The 17,729-nt window shown below is 40.5% G+C and overlaps 1 protein-coding gene and 1 long non-coding RNA gene across 3 annotated transcripts in view; one reads left to right on the top strand and one right to left on the bottom strand.

Annotated features, from left to right (window-relative positions):
• The first annotated feature begins 3,350 nt into the window (after nt 1-3,350).
• The window catches only part of LOC309715203 (uncharacterized protein), a 56,008-nt gene continuing 41,629 nt past the window's right edge, over nt 3,351-17,729 (top strand). The window contains exons 1-2 of the mRNA XM_082548114.1: nt 3,351-3,868; nt 7,746-7,817. The gene's annotated coding sequence lies outside the window, so the exon portion shown is untranslated. The remainder of the gene's footprint in view (nt 3,869-7,745; nt 7,818-17,729) is intronic.
• LOC309715299 lies at nt 8,501-15,879 on the bottom strand. Of its 2 annotated transcripts, XR_014279178.1 has the most exons (4): nt 15,383-15,879; nt 12,916-12,990; nt 11,430-11,561; nt 8,501-11,326 (listed from the first exon to the last, which is right to left on the bottom strand). It is a non-coding gene; the product is annotated as an uncharacterized lncRNA (long non-coding RNA). The 2 variants fall into 2 exon arrangements; XR_014279177.1 differs by having other exon boundaries at nt 8,501-11,561.

The following is a 17,729-nucleotide window of genomic DNA, read 5'->3' as shown; positions in this document are numbered from 1 at the left end:
TACTATACATATGTGCATGAAAACCACATTGTTCTGAGAAAATGGTTGTGAGTCAAGTAATAATTAATCTGTCACTCAGGGGCTATAAATCTACCCTGTGATCTTTTTCAGTTATGATTAGGAATACAACTTCTGCTTATTAAGTGGTAATAAGCATACGGTAGCGTTCATACAACTAATTTCATTTCACCAAAACACAAAAATATGTTTTTTTAACTAAACTGATAATAGAGTTTTAAAGAGGGCTAGAAATGACTTGTTTTCTACACTTCTTCTCAGTGTTGCGCTCTACCACTTCCTCCTAACGTTATCCGAACATGGGCATGAGCATGGGTGTCTTGCTTTCTATTAAAGAACACACAAATTATAGAAGAAACACATTTAATAAAGAATGAGTTTTAAGTTTTTGTAATTTTAATATAATTAGTTATACAAATTTGTTAAACTGCAGGAATGTCTTAAAGATATAAAGACTTGGGTGACCTCTAATTTCCTGCTTCTAAATTCAGATAAAAAATTATACAATAACTTGAAGTTATTGTACTCAGCCCCCAAAATCTTGAATATGCTCTCTGCTTGTTCTAAATGGCATTACCTTGGCCTTCTTGGAGTCATTTTTTAACAGTATATGTCTTTCGGTGTGCATATGAAACAACTATGTAGGACTGCTTTCTTCCATTTGAGCTGTGGTAATCAACATGTTGTGCAGCTCTGAAGCTGACACTCAAGAAATACAGCTGTTTGGGTCGAAATGTCACTATTAGCTTTGGGCAGAAATCCTAAATTCAGTTTTGTGACTACAGAAAACAAGTGCAGGATATTTGTTTGTGAAAGGGTGACCGGAACTGATGCCACTGTAGGACACTTCCTCATACTTCTGGAGTTTGACAAACTGATGCCAACCACAAAGTCAGCAGGTACTTTTTAATTTTTTAAGTCCTGAAAAAAGAAATTTAGAAAATTAGATTCTTTTTCTTTCATCAGTTGGCTCACTCATGTTGGCTGATTCTTCACGTTGCAAAATGGAGCAAATACAATTTTGTCAAGCACTGAAAATGTACCCTTCTTTTTCTAATAATATTCACGAAGGGAAGCATGCATAGTACAATGTAAAAATACTGGTCCCAGCACTATTAAATTAGGGTTTAAGATTTGCCACCTTAAAAGCCTATCTACACAGCCTGTTCATACATTAATCACATTAATTTATAGCAACAGCTATAAACTTATGTGCATTACATCAGTTTCATGCTTTGTACTTGGACTATGTTAAACTGCACTTTCCCTTTTAAATAAATAAATTCAAATTCAAAATTGAAGCATTAATTCATGGGATTGGGCTCTAAAAGCACACCGACAGGAACATATTATTGAAGTTAACTTGAAAGAGTCTAAGTAAATAGAAGTAATTATTAGTGTTTCTGCACATAACGGCACATTTGTGGGATGGCTGAGAATATTTTCTTTTCAATCAAACAATCAATCAATCCAAGCTTTATTCGCCACATGCAGGTTGCCCTGCATTGAAATGGGACCCCCCCCCCCCCCCGACCTTATACACACAACACAGACATCACATGGGGTTACAAGTCGGAGATCGGTAGCGTTACAGAAAAAGCACTGAAATGTACACTACAATGGGAAAGTACAAGAGGAAAAAAAGAGACCCCTTCTCATGCTGGGCTCCCGTGGTAGGACAGCATGAGAACAGGAAGCAAAAAAACTCCTCTGCACAAAAAGCACATAAATGTCCACAGCACAACGTTACGAAAGACATAATAAGCCACAGGGTTGGGTGGGGGGTGAGGAGTAATCCGAAGCGAACACAGCAGCCGCCCTGCCCAGCGCTACCATTCCAGCTTGGGCACAGACCGGCCGTGTTCCCCCGCAGGAAACAAGCATCGAAGGCGTTTGGAAAGGGAGGGGGATGAGTGTGTGCATATCAGTGTGTATGTGTGTGTGCGTGTCCAGAGTTCAGCTGAGACAGTGTCCTTCGCCCTGCCAGGCTAAGTAAACAGTCTTCCAGCCAACCCATTAGATCATTTTCTAATGATCAAAAGAATACTTCAAGCTCAACAAAGTTCTTTTTTCCACACACTAAGACTGTAAAATTACAGTCACTAATTTAACACAATTCCATAAATATGCCATGAAAAAATAAACTATACATATCTAAAATTTGAATATTGAGTGTAAAATAGAAGCATTTACCCACAAATGACAAACCTTTGAACAGTGGTTAAGTGTTGGGAAATTACCCCAAGGATGCAGCGACGACTCATCCAAGAGGTTAAGTTCAGTGTTCGAGTTCACCACAACAAAGAGACTGGGCAAAAATGTCCTGCATGAGTTCAACGACAAAAACCACTGCTGAGTAAAAGGAACATAAAGGTTCGTCTCAGTTTTGCCAGAAAATATGTTGATGATCCCCAAGATTTTGGGAAAATACTTGGAATGGAAAACGTGGAATGACCAAAGCTGAACATTTGGAAGCTGTGTATCCTGTTACACCTGGTGTAAAAGTAATCACAGAAGAATACTCCAGTAAAAGTTGAAGTACTGATTTAACTCATTTACTCAAGTAATAGTGAAGGCTCTGAAATGTACTCAAGCTAAGAAAGTAAAATAATCTCTTTGAAGGAAGTTTCTATTTTTGTGCAAAGCTAACTGAACCAACCTGCTTTATTAACATAATAATAAAATAATATCAGTAGATGGGAATACAAACTGTTTAACTGTTTTTTGTTGTTGTTGTTGTTGTTGTTGTTGTTGTTGTTGTTGTTGTTGTTGTTTTTAATTGTACTCAGATTAAAGAAAAAGAAAGAAACTGAGTTTTGATCTCCTCCATATCTGCTTCATGCCCTGGAGGACGGGGCTGTGGCCCCCCCACACCTTCTAGCAGATCATTACTGTTAGGATGCCTGGGTCGTTGACCCAGGGTTTTTGAGTTTATTATCTTATTTATAATTTCTAGTCTTTGGGTTTTTGTTAGAGTCATGTCTTATGGTTTGTCTCTGTGTAATCCTTAGTTGCTGTCTCTCCTGTCCGCTATATCCCCATGTCCAGTCAGTGTCTGTGTCTGCCCTGGTCCCACGTCTCTGTTCCCTCTGTAGTGCCTGCCTGTGAGTCTGTGTCTTTGTTCAGTCTGTGTTATGTGTTTCCTGTTTTACTTCGAAGGTCTCTGTCTTATCTCAGTGTGTTCAGTTTACGCTTCCTGGTCTCGTCAGTTCTGATTTGCCCCAGCTGTGCTTCCCTCCTGTTGTCCATTCCCTGATTGCTCCCTCTATGTATTTAAGCCCTTTGTTTCAGTTTGTCATTGTCGTGATCTACCTTTATCTTGCTGTGTTTTGTCTGCGTAGTTGTGTTTTGTATTCTTAGTTTTTGTTAGTGATGGTGAGATGAAACCTCATGATCAGGGGTGCTCAATACGTCGATCGCAAAGGTAGTATTGGTAGATCGCATGGCATTAAAAAAAAATAGATGCCAGCCTATCATCCATCCCGTCACTTGATTGATACAGGGAAGCCAGTCAGATGACATCAGATTTTTTCTGACGCTTAGGTCGCTGCGCATGCGCAAACAGCGGCGCGAAGTGTAGTAAAACTGACAAGCTAGTCAGCGAGTTAACTCCAATTTTTAGCTCTCGGTTTCTTCTCTTAAACCTAAGAAAGGGTTAAAAATGAGTGAGGGAGCTGGACCAAGTAAGAAGACAAAAACGTATCACTTTCATACGGAATGGGAGGAGGACTTTTTTTTTTCCACGATGTCATTTTCGAAGTGCGTTTGCTTCATCTGCCAGGCTACCATCGCAATGCCAAAGAAGGGAAATGTGGAGCGGCATTTTCGAACTGTTCACGGAAAATGACAGGTAATGACAAAAAAAATTTACATTGTTAATTGTGTTGTGAAATATTGGATATTGCGGTTATGCATGTATATACATTATAGATATAAAGAATCCTCAATATATTTATAAATAAGTATATGTTTTGGATTTTTGTAGTGGGTAGATCATTTTGACTTGGTCATCTTATAAGTAGCTCACATGCGGAAAAAGTGTGAGCACCCCTGCTCATGATGAACTGAAGCTTTCCACCCAATTGGTCGACTCATGGTTCGAAGCATTGTGATGATTCATTTGCTCTACTGCGCCATCAAGTGGACAATTCAAGTGAAGCGGGCTCTGTGATTATAATGATGTGTAAACCTCTAAACTGAATAAATTGTTTTCTTGGTTATTCATCCCGAATATTGTCTCAGTATGTGTGATACAAAAGAGAAAGTGGAAAGTGGAAAGTATCAGGACAGCGTTTTGGTATGATTGTGTAACTGTCAGCCTCAGTCTGTCAATAGTATAATTCAGATCATAGATCTGTACATTTGCATATTTGTATAACTATAAAAAGAAAGCTGACACTTTCGAGACTTTATCTAATGTGTAAGCATCACAGCAGATGCCTTTATGTCAACATAGCTGAGGCTAAAACAGAAAAACGATTCTATAAAAATATTCAGCAGTAGATCAAAACCAAAAAAACCCCATCAATCTACACTGACACTATGCTGTTTGTGCTGTCTTTTTTTCTAGACGATATAAAGTTAGTCTGAAGGTGGAATGCAGTCAGAATCTCGGCATCATCAGCTAAAATTCATATGAATCTCTGCTGCACTTGATGTAATCTTCCTTTCTTTTCTCTCCATGTGAAATACAGCAGCTGGACCTTTAGCAGCAACACACTGTGAGACAAACTGCACACAAACAGTTTGTGTGATAGAAATACTGCAACTTATGGACACCTGCAGTGTTCTGGTGTTGTGAGGAAAAACAAGCCTTTTCTGTGTTCCTGTTTAGATTCAAATTGGTTTGATGTTTTGAGGTTCATGGTGACAAAATAGCAACTCCCCTGAAATAGGTTAAAGCAAAAGTCACAATTTCATTTTGAATATTTAGGGGGTAGAAAGAACAGAAACGTGTTTCAAAAATCTGGGGAGGAAAAGTACAAAGTAGTCAGAAAAAAACTACTCAGATGAAGTAGATACCTGAAAATGTAGGTATTTAGGAAGTACAGTAATGAAGTATTTGTACTTTGTTACTTCCCACCTCTGGTTACAGACTTATTCAAAAATGAATTAAACTCATTTTCAACTCAAAATCCTGCACACAGTACCCCACAATGACATTCTTTTGCTCAGTTATTTGTTGAATCAGTTCAGCCTCGGGTCTTTTTGAGTATGATGCTACATGCATTCTCCTTTGCAGAACCTCTCAAGCTCAATCAACTCAGAGGTGGAGAGGTGGAAGAAGGGAAGTGTGTTGTTCACTGACCTCAAGAGAAAGCTTATGAGGAAAGGTGTCACAATACGGCTGTGTGCAGGCAAGAGTAGGACCCAAACGCAAACTCAGAGTCAAAAGGTAAACTCAAAAAACACAGCTTTATTGCTGGCGTGAAGTGGGACACGAAAAACAATACAAAATAAACTAAACTGGGAAAACTAAAGCACAAGGAGCCACAGGGAAAAATCACACAGCTATGAGGGAGGACGCAACACTGACAAAGAGAAACATGGGGCTTAAATACACTGAGGGATAACGAGGGGAATGAGCCACAGGAGGAGAGCACAGCTGAGAGTAATTAAGCAGGACGAGGCAAGGGAAGATAAACTAGAAACATTAACATAGAACAGACTGAAAGTAAAACAGGAAACACTGACGGAACTCAAGACATGTGAACTTAACAGACTCGGGGAGACAGAACATAGGGACCTGAAACATGGAACAGAAAGGCACAGTAGATCAACATGAACATAACAACGCCACAGGGGAAGAGTAAAACAAAATGCAGGAACACAGGACCTCTTTCAAAATAAAATGGGGAAACATAAAGAAATGCAAACATGACAACATAAGAAACGCAGACATGAAGGACAAGGGAGACTTATCGGGCTTGGATACACAAGGGGAATCTAATAAGCAAATGAACATAGGAGACATGAGCTTAAACATACTATAAACATCAAAATGAACTAAAACTCAAAACACTGGGCCATAAGACCCAGGACCGTGACAAAAGGTGCCAGAAATCAGCCCATAATACTCTTGTTTTTTTTAGGAGATCAAATCGGGTCCACATTCCCCTGGGTTGCTTTGAAACAGCCCTTTCCCACTGCACCTCTTCCTCCTGTAACTCCACTGCTGCCTGTATCATTTCTGTGCTCTCCTCCCCACTTACCCTGTTCAACTGGTGAAAATGAGCAGTTCCCAGCCCCTGCTGCCCAGTACAGGCTTTCTTCCAGCCTTACTGCAGTGTCTGCTGCCCCTTTGTGGCCTGTTGTGAACCCTTAAAAGCCTGAATTATGAAATAACTGCCAGAAAAAGTAACTTAAAAAAAAAATGAACCTCCTGTTTGTTCATTGAACCTTCTTACAATGAATAAATGAATGACTGAGTTAATATGTACATATTGTTAAGTGTAGCTGTGTGCAGGCAGGAATTGGACCCAAGGTGCAGACTCCGGAGACAGAACTTAAACCAAAACAGCTTTAATGCTGAACGCAAACATCACATAACTAGAAAAAACTCAAAATAAACTAACACCGGTGGATGGGCAAAACACACAGCAAAGTAAACGGTAGATCGCAACACAGACACTAAGAAACACAGGGCTTAAATACACAGAGGGAGCAATCAGGGAATGGGTAACAGGAGGGAAACACAGCTGGGGCAAATCAGGCCTAACGAGACAAGAGGAAGCAAAACCAGACACATTAACATCAGACATGGACTTTCAAAGTAAAACAGGAAACATAACAGACTCACGGGCAGGCACTATAACAAAAGGGAAGAGACACTGACTGGATGTGGGGATACAGCAGAAAGGGGAGACAGCAACATGGAACACAGACAGAAAACCAGAACACTAAAACTCTAACCAAACCCACCCAGAGAACCTAAACTAAGAGTAATCCTAAAACCCATAAAGCAAAGCTAGAATATAATGAAATAACAAAATCAAAGAACCAAAAACACAAAAACACTGGGTCAACGACCCAGGGACCCTAACACATATGGATTTGAATTTGTATCATATTTGCTCCATCTGGAGTTGTTTTAGCAATTCATTGCTGAAAAATGTATTTTTGTAGTTTATTTTATTATTAGTTTTTAATTATCATTATTACTATTTTAATTTTTTTCACTGAAAATAAATATCCCACTGATGATGTAGAAGTCTGAAAAAGTGTAGGTATTAAATATAATACACTATATGTTAGGGTGTTAATTTTACCCTTAGCACTTCTGACCATCTCATTCTCTAAATCTTTTAGTATGGTAGTCACTCAGCACTCAACCACCTTGAACTCCTCCAAGACAGATGGGAGTAAAGCTGAAGTTGCCCTGATCTGATCTAGATTCTGTTAGGAGGGATGCCAAGCCACTGCTTCAAATATTTTTCACTCTCTTCTTCACTCCATCAAACAGTCATTGGTATCTCGTAGGTCACAGCCTGCGCTGACAAATCCAGTACCTAAACTTGCAGGAGATGTTGTTCCTGTCACCAAGGGTGTGATCTTAGCACTCTCCCAGGCATTTAATGGCTTCACTGAATACGTGTGTTTTAAATGTTATCATTATTGTTGTTATTTAAATATTAATCTTGTTCTGACTGATTTAGATCTGTACTGCAATAGTATCAAAGTCTGTTAGCTGCAAAAGCAAGTCTCGGTCACTCTCTTCTTTTCTTTAGACCATGAAGCAAAGCTGAGAGAGCTGGAGAGCAAGATGACTGAGACTGAAAAGTTGAAGCAGCAGCTACAAGGTATTATTTAAAAAAGATTTTGGCTCTCATTCATAGATTTGTTAAAATTGATGTGCATTTTTACAGCATGGTTATCTGCAATGCATGTGTAACATATCTGTACTTACACCAAAGCTTTAATGTTTGGTGAGCAATGAGCAGTTCCAAACCAACATGTAAAATCTTTAACGCTCCCTACTCTTCCCCAAGTGAAAAAAAAAGACAAACAAAGGACAACTCTCCAAATGATGAACAAGAGAAAAAGAAAAAAGGCTTCTCTCTCTTACTTGACTGCTGCAGTACTCAATGCACATTACCAGTCAAATGGTAATGTGCATTGAGAGGAAGTCCAACTGTACTTGAATGTACATGAGGTGTTTAATGATGGATCTACAAATCAGGGTTTCTGTAACAGGCGGCAGAATAAGGTGTCTTTTCTAACCCTAACCCTATCAACAATAACGGTGGAACTACTCATTACTGAGTTCATGTTTGGAACTTTGATTTCTGTTTTGGGGACTTTACGAGTTTTTTTGGAGGTGTGGTCCTAAAGTTTTGATCAGCTGTAAAACAGCCTATTTCAGTTTAACTATTTTTTCTTCATCATTAGAACTAAATAATGACATTACATAAGATATAAATGAAAGACAAATAAAAGAAAAAAGTAAAATAATGAATTAGTCAGGTAATAACTAATTTAATTACAAGAGAAACAAAGTCTCACTGAGGCCAAAAGCCAAAGAATAAAAATGTGTTTTAAGACATGTTTCAAAAGTGAACAGTGCAGTGAGGCCAGCACAGGCTTATATACTCTGTTTTACCAGTTGCTGTTAGCAGTTGTGCAGCTGCAGATGTGAGAGCAACAGCTGACTGACTTCCACATAGAGTGAGTTACAGTAGTCCAGACAGGAAGAAATTAAAGAATTGATGACTGTTTCAAAGTGGTGCCTAGAAAGAAAAGATTTTGCTCTTGCCAGTCGCCTTGAATGACAAGAACTGAACGTCACCACTGCTCTAATCTGGCTGTCCAATTAAATCACTGTTCAACTTAAAACCAAGGTCAGTAATAGCAGGTTTAAAATAAACTTCCAGAGGTCCCAAATCAACAGAGGACTCACAGGGACCATTAGGTCCAAACACCAACACCTCTGTTCTTTCCCATTCCCGACTGTGGCAGGAAGATGGCGCCTTTGCTCGGTTTGACTTCAACCTGCCTGCGTTGTATTGTATTTTATGCTATTATATCAGCCCTTTAATATATGGCGCTATGCTGCTGTGATTTATGAGCGTTCTTCCTTGCTCCGCATCGGAGAGTCTATGGAACGTCTTTATGATGATTGGGACAGTTATAGGGAAACTTTCCCCCGACCATTTGTGTGGTCTTCTACCCCACCGGATTACTTCTTGCTGAGCTCTTCAGAGGGAAAAAGAAGTATTTTCTGTTTCTCACCGAAACATGGCAGAGGGATGGCGAGTTTATTCCCCTAAATGCACTACGCCCTGCTACTCCTACTTGGGGGACCCCCGTTTAGGTCGCTGTGGTGGAGGACTTGCTGTTGTTTTTAACACTTTCACAGGAGCAACTTTAGTAGCAACAATGTTTTTATTTCTTCCATATTTTATTTCTTATTTCTTCCACATGACATCTTATTTCTTCTAATTTATAAAAAATTCAGATACAGATGAAAAATAAGGAAGCATTCCAGCTTTTAGAAATTCCTCCACAGCACTGACACACATTTTATATCAAACTAAATCAGCTGTTTACATTTTTATCATGATAGTCAGATTAAGTTGAACATCTGTTGAGAGTTTAAGAAAAACACCTGCATGATTATCAAAGAAGAGAAAAAGAGGAACTGTTGGATTTTGCTCAACTTAACAGCAAAGACTCCAGTTAAAAGCAAACATGTGGGCCAGCAGTCACCAAAATAACAGACTGACCAACACAGGACAGTGGAGCCAATAAAAAATGATGCAGTTTACCAACTTATAGAAAATAGTCAGGACCTAATGGAGGAGCAGCACTTTATGAAGAGCCGACTCAAAGAAAGGACAAAGAGAAGAGAATCACTGAGCATTTACAGTTTTTCTCAGTCGCTTTGGTGCTTTTCTCACATCACTATTAACATTTGCACAGCAGTTAGTGTATTTCTCAAAACAATTGGTGCAAACTGCAAAACCTAGTGGATAGGTCACTTGCTCAAAATCGATAATCCATTCTTCAAAAGCAAGTATTCATGTCAATGAAACTGCCAGTGTCATCGAAATGAGAAGTTTTGACACCATCTTGATGAACATGATAGTCAAATGACTTCGTCATGTTTTCAGTGTTTTCCAACGCAAAAAAGGTCAGAACTCGGCCACACTACCTGAAAATGCTCACGACAGCACTATACACTTGTTGTACAGCCATTTACAGTAAAACCTACAGTAAAGTTAGACATTCCTGTAGATAGGGAAGTACTTTTACTGTGAAGGCTGTTTGTAATTCTACAATATTGTGCAAAAGAAAAGTTCTCTACAGTCACTTATTTAGAATAAACATAAGAAACACCCTTTTGGTCGGGCTGTGCACAAATGTGAACAGTACAACAGTACATATTGTAACTGAACATATGTAAATCATTCTGGCACATCCAGACGTTCCTGTCTGTCTGGCCACATATTTTCATCTACATCACAAGACATATTTTCCCTTGCAATGCAGCGAGGAAAGTATATCCTGCAGTGGCGAATTCACCCTCTGCATGACTCTGCTGTGATGTCATCACATGCTACATCCATGGCTGCTAGCAGGGCCATTTGCGCATGTGAATGCCGGTCATAAACCTTCCACCAAACCACTGTCTGACCAGATGTGAGTGGTGACAATGGACATTATCCCACACAACAACATACTTGTTGAGTTGGCCTCCACCCCTCTCATTCTCAGGGACAAATGACTAGATGTTGTGGAGGATGCACTAATGGTTTTGAGAATTTTCATTCTGATCCGAGAAAAGCACCAAAGCGACTGAGAATCATTGAGCATTTAACTGGATTTATTTGAATCAAAGATAACAAGAAGAAGTAAATTATCTGAGTCAGTAGAAACAAATAAACACAAAACTAGAACCCAACCAGAAAGAGAGAGAGAGAGCAAGAAACTGATTCCAGCAGGTGATTTACTTCCTGTTTTACTTCTAAAAATGTCTAAACTCCGCCCACACAGGACAGTCCAAAAAATAAGTGTTGGAGCTGTCACACCTCTCACATGGTTAAAATCAGATGACCACTGAAGGTGGTTAGATGGTTATCACTGTCATATACCGTTGAACCACCCCAGAGACGTACAGTCACCTGATCTCCAACCTCTAGAAGCAGTGAGGCTCTATTAGAGGCGCTTGACCACCCAGATGATTGAAATTCAAATGCAAGAAAAATGAACTCTTCATTCCTATATAGATAAGCAGCTGTCTCTCTGCTGTCACGTCCTAGTACGTGCCAGTCAAAGTGGTAGGCTCCTCTCACTGGTGCAGTGAAAATACCTGTGGGACATTTGTTTTTGTTAAAAGGAAAATCAGCTGTTAGAACATCTGGAACATCAGCCTGACATCAACATAGCTGAGAAGTGACATTCAGTGTTATTACCTGTGTATGGGTTGTAGGCATTTCCAATGTTCGTGACAACATGTTTGAAGACCAGAGTAGTGCGGCCATTGAAGGGTCCAGTATTTCCATCACCTTGATCCAGCAGAGAGGCTGAGAACGCCACCTGTTTGACTGAGAGAGAGAGAAAATTCATTTTAAACTTCCAGTTTTAGAGTTAGACTCTTCCCAAAAAAGTGACCATGAAAAAAACTTTACAGCTGAAAGCGTTTCACTGTCACAGAAGAAATCAAACTCTGTCAAACTGAAATTTGATTGAATCTATTTTTGAGGATCCCAAACTCGTCCTTTAGATCAGACAGGAAGGTATTTTGTAGCTTCTGCCAAGACAACAAACTGTGTTATTCAGTGTTTTAGTTGCATCTTGGTTTGTGCTTCAGACAAACATGAACTCAGTTTAATGTCATTCAGTAAATTAGATGCAGTAATGAACTTAATGTGTGTTCTGAAGCTTAAAGAGTGCTTTCACTTTGATGACCTGCACAGAGTGGGGATACACCTGTAAACAACACCTCTGTTAATCACAGATAACAATCACAAAAACCCTCTACTCGCTCTCCCACATTATTAGAACTACAAACATGGCTGCAGTTTTTATTTATTGCAATATCTGAGAGTCAATATTTTATGGTTTGGACTGGCTGTAGTTTCAAATACTAATTTGTGGTGGGGCTTGGACTGTGGTGCCGTGCGAACGTGGAGTTTTAGGCTTAAAATTAGAAACTGGTTGAAGGACTTACAGGCAGACAAACAAAAATCATCCATTCAAAACATTCTGACATCCTGTTGCCGGTTTTACGCTCATCAGTATTTGACTACTCAATCACTTGGAGTAAATCAGCACTACTGACTCTAAATTGTAATTCATATATTGTAATTTTAAATTGCTATTGGGAAGAGTTGTCACCATTAAAATTATGATTCTGCTTAAAATAAACTACACCGATACCTAATAAACCCTCTCTTAAAATCATCACTGGTAGGTCTAAAAACATGACGGTGGTCTACAACTACCAAATTTGTATCACTACTTCTGATCCAATAGATTAAAAATTGATTAAACCAAGCTTATTAGACAGCTCTTGGCTGGACCTGGAACAAATTTCTAATCTGCCTTTCATATACTCCAGTATCATGACTTAGTTATCTTAATTAATTCCCATCAGGATGGGAATTCTTAAAATTAAGAATTCCAAGTCTTCACTTATCCCATGTAAATGAACACCCATTAGGAACAATCCAGGTCATAAAAAGAAGATGTGAAATTTTCGAGTCATGAGTAACGTGTCATAGTCTAGAACATCTAATGCGAAACTGAAACTTGAATTAAAATATGGAATCAGCAAAAGTAATTTTCTTGAATATCAGCAACTGAAAGCCTTCATGTGAAAAATGTTAAATGTGTCTGAAAATGTGTCAAATATAGAGATATTTCAGCATTTCTATATTTCAGATTTCAACACAGTACCATGTTGCTGCTGCTTCATCTGGTTGACCTCAGTCCTCTGGTTCTGCAGTTCAGTCTTCAACTTTCCTGCTTGTTCTGAGAAAAATGTGAAATTGTCCTTGAGCACAAACTAAAGACATTTAAACACAGTGACACCACTTTATGGACAGATTATAAATTGATGAGCCAAATGTGAGTCAATTATCTGCACCTAACATTTCTACAGAGCAGAGCCCACACCTCCAGCAGAGCTTCAACAGCATCCCGAGGGAGAATGGCAACATTGAGTCAGAATGGACCATGTTCTGCGCCATCATTGCTAAAGCCGTGGCCCTGAGCTGTGGTTGCAAGGTGGTTGGTGCCTGTCGTGGTGGCAACCCCCGAACCAAATGGTGGACACCGAGGGTGAGGGGATAGCCACCAGGCAGAAGGAAGAGTCCTATCGGGCTTGGTGAGCCTGTAGGACTTTGGAGGCAGCCGATAGATACCCACAGGCCAAGCGGAACATGGCTTGGGCAGTGGCCAACGCAAAAACTCGAGTGCTGGAGGAGTTTGGAGAGGCCATGGAAAAAGACTTTTTGATTGCCTCGAAGAGATTCTGGCAAACCATTAGGAGAATCATGAGGGGAAAGCCGTGCTCTACCTGCACTGTGTATAAGGCCAGCCCGTTCTCACTCCCAAAGCGTAACATTTTACGCTAGGTGACAAATCGTCACCATATTACGTTTTCGGCTACCCACCACGTTCCTAAATGATGACCTCGGAAAAAAGAGGAAATGTGAGAACCGTCTGGACTGAATCTACACATGTTCGCTCTTTTTCTTCAAATCGCTTAGAAACACGCTATTTAACATCATTAGAGTCCTGGTTGAGGCCAGGAATAAGGTTATGGTCAGGGCTAGGGATAAGGTTAGGTTCAGGGCTGGAATACAGGGCTGGAACGTCTACTACCGCGGGAGCGTCATTGCACTGGATTCCAGCCATAACCCGCTGCGTACCATAAGAACGCCGAAGGTCTCCTTTCGCGTTCCCCAGGAACGCCGCGGGACGTGACAAAACGTCGACATGTTACGCCTCGGGAGTGAGAACACTCTGATAAGGCAGGTGGAGCACTGCTCACTTCGATTGAAAATATTGTTGGGCAGTGGAAGAAATACTTAAAGGACCTCCTTAATCACACTGGCATGTCTTTTGAGGAGGAAATATAGTCTGGGGATGAGAGGAACTATTCGTCTATCTCCGGAAGTGAGGTCACTGAGGCAGTTAAACAACTCCTTGGTGGCAGAGCCCCTGGGGTGGATGAGGTCTGCCCTAAGTTCCTGAAGGCTCTGGATGTTGTAGGGCTGTCTTGGTTGACACGCCTCTACAATGATGTGTGGAGATCAGGGGCAGTACTTCTGGATTGGCAGATTGGGCGTGTGGTTCCCATCTTTAAGAAGGGGACTGGAGGGTGGGATTCAACTATAGGGGGATCACTAAGTCCATGCCAGGGTGCTGGAAAGGAGAGACTGTCTGTTAGCTGAATCTCAGATACAGGAGGAACAATGCAGTTTTTGACCTGGTCATGGAACACTGGACCAGCTCTTTATCCTTTCAAGGATACCTGAGGATGCATGGGAGTTTGTCCAACCAGTCTACATGTATTTTGTGGACTTGGAGAAGGCGTTTGACCTTGTCCCTCGGGGTGTCCTTTGGGAGGTGCTTCCGGAATATGGGGTTATCTGGCTATTGCTACAGGCCATTTGATCCTTGTAAGACCATTGCTTGGTCCACTTAGCTGGCAATAAGTCGGACTTGTTCCCAGTGGGTGATGGATGCCGTCAGGGCTGTCCTTTGTCACCGATTCTGTTTATAACTTTTTTGTAAAGAATTTCTAGGCATAGCCAAGTGGCAGAAGGCTCCATTCGGGTGGTCTCAGAATCTCATCTCTGCTTTTCACAGTTAATGTGGTGCTGTTGGCTTCATCAGGTGATTGCCTCCAGCTCTTACTGGAATGGTTTGCAGCCGAGTGTGAAGCGGTGGGAATGAAAATCAGCACCTCCAAATCTGAGGTCATGGTCCTCAGCCTGAAAATGGTGGAGTGCCCATTCCAGGTGTGGCGCAAGTCCTGCCCCAAGTGGAGGAGGATCTCGCCCCTTTAAGTATCTTGGGGTCTTGTTCACGAGTGACAGGAGAAAGGATGGGAGATCGACAGACAGATTGTTGCTGCACCTGCAGTGATGCATGCGCTGTACCGGTCCGCCGTGGTGAACACAGAGCTTAGCTCTGGCTTGGCTTAAAAGATAGGGTGAGGAGTTCGGGCCAGCTGAGAGATAGTAACTCTCAGCTGGCCTGTGAACGCCTTGGTGTACGGATAAGCTGGAGGAGGTGGGTAGAGATATGGTGGGCTGAGCTTCTGGTCTTAGGCTGCTACCCCTGCAACCCGGCCCCGAATAAATGGAAGAAAATGGATGGATGGAAGGATGGATGGATGGCTTTCATACAGTACCTTCTGACAGCTGCTTCAGCTGGTTGATCTCAGTTTTCTGACTCTCCAGCTTTGCTTCTAGTTCTGAGAAAATACCATAGAAATAAAAAGAAAAATCTCACTGACAGCACACAGTAATTCACAGGTTTTTATCTATAAGTAGGAGAGTAACTGTGGCTCTCATTCTGTTCATGCTACACTGAGCAGTGGCCTCCTCCACGTCCCCACATCCTCCACCTCCACCTCATCTTTATCCACAGTCTGTGAACTCTGGCTGTCCCCTCTGTGTTTTCTGAATGTATGTAAAAGATGGCCACTAAAGCTTACCCCAGATCACTGGAAGAGTGATTTGGGTTACATTCTGCCATGTCCCGTGTGTCATTTTCCTGTCTACTCTCTACTGTTCCTCCCCCGATAATGACTAAAAATGCCTGAGGAAAAAAAACAAGATTTGAAGGCTAATCTTTTGGTCATATGTATATCCAGAACTCACATATACTTTTGGAGATATTCTCAGCTGCAACATTAAAAAAAATACCATCTTGTTGGAATATTGATGTTACACAGCTATGTCTTCATCCATGAAGAGTTTAAACAATCTGGATGTCTAACAAGTAAAAAGAGCAACTTATATCTGCAGGTAGAGATATAACACAGACTTTAAATGATGGTTAGAATTGTTGTGTCAGCAGAAACTGGTGTTTAAGTAAATGTTGAATTATTTGGTTTGGAAGAGTTTGCCATGAAGAGGAGCTGTGAGCTGTTTCATTATAAACACATTACAGTCAGTTCCTGATGTTGAGATGAAAAAAATGTCTTTTTCCTGGTATGAAATAATAGGATATTTTGAAATAAACATTTTTTTATGGGAGTTTTCTTTTTTAAAATTTTTTCTTTAAAATCAAATGTATGAAAAGACAAAATAAAATAAATGTATCATATGGACCAGGTCAATGATGGTTTGCACACAGTACCTTTTGACTGTCGCTTCAACTGGTTGATCTCAGTCTTCTGTCGCTTCAGCTTTACTGCTTTTTCTGAAATAAGTGCAAAATGAATTTGTTTCCCTGTACCATGAGTTTCTATGAAGACTACTTTAAAATTTCTATACCAAAATATTCAGTTTCACAAGAAAACACATGACCATGAATGTTGGTCATTCCTGTTTCTGATGTTCTGGATATTTCTGGAGTCACACTGGTACCTTGCTCTCTCTGTAGGACAGTGATCCGCTCTGTCTGCAAAGCCAGTGAGGTGGTCAGCTCTCTCAGCTCAGCATGGAAGTCCTGTGGACAGGACTGTTGGACTGCAGTCTCAGTCTGATCTGCTGAAACAGAGCAGACCAGAAGCAAAAGTGGGAGAAACATGATGATCTTCATTCTGTTAACAGAAACCTGCTGTATAACTGTCATCTGTTAATCTGAGAGTTTTATAACGAGGGGAAAAGAGGCGTGAATGAGGAGGTTTCTGCCCCACATGTCCCCTCATCCTCCACCTCACACACTGCAGAGCCACAAGACCACGCCTCCTACAGGTGCTGTTGGTGAATGATTGAAGAAGCAAACTGCATGAATAAACAATCAGGGTCATGTAAACAGAGCAGGAATGAAGAGATATCGTCCCAAAAGTTTGATTCTGTTCATCAGTTCCCAACACTCCTTCATAAACAAACACCATCCAAGCATTTTCTGTAATCCTAAAACTGGACTTTGTATGTAAATAAATGTAACATTTTTTTCATTGAATGTTGGCTTGATCATGTCAGCTGTGACTTCACAGAGCAAAAGAGAGGAAACCTTTGTTTGTCAAGCTTGTTGAACAAAGTACAATTCGATAATGCTCAAAACCTCCAACACACTGATATCAGCTTCTCTATGATTACTGGAAATCAACAGATATATTTAATTTTCTTTGTAAATAACTGCTCATTGCAAAGCCTCTGTCCAGTAAGTGGGCGTCACAAACTGTGGGCAAGGAAAACCCACAAAATAAACTCTTGCTTTTTCCCAACAGACCTATTGACTTGTCACAGTAGTGAAAGTACAGGTGGAACTATTGTCACTTCAAAAGCAACCACACAAGTGTCAGTGTGTTAGAATATCTCCACCAGACCCTGATCAGTCTCAGTGCTTACTCTGTCATTTATGGCTCATAGGGAGCCCGTCCTGTTCTCGTTAAAGTTTTGTTTATAGCTGGCAGAGCTTATCTAAATCATTTTGCCAATGTTTGACAATTTTACACAAAGGCTCTTTTTCCCTATTTACTGATTAGTCAGTGTTTTGGGTTCACTTTGAAAGAATTTACTCACGTGACTGTGTAAAAAGTTTTCAGTATGAGTTTCAAATGACAAAAAATTCTGATCTACAAC

This window comes from Aulonocara stuartgranti (genome assembly GCF_965226115.1).
Source record: "Aulonocara stuartgranti genome assembly, chromosome: 10".
NCBI classification, from domain to species: domain Eukaryota; kingdom Metazoa; phylum Chordata; class Actinopteri; order Cichliformes; family Cichlidae; genus Aulonocara; species Aulonocara stuartgranti.
Note: the sequence above shows the minus strand (reverse complement) of the source record. Positions and strands in the feature narration are given on the sequence as shown.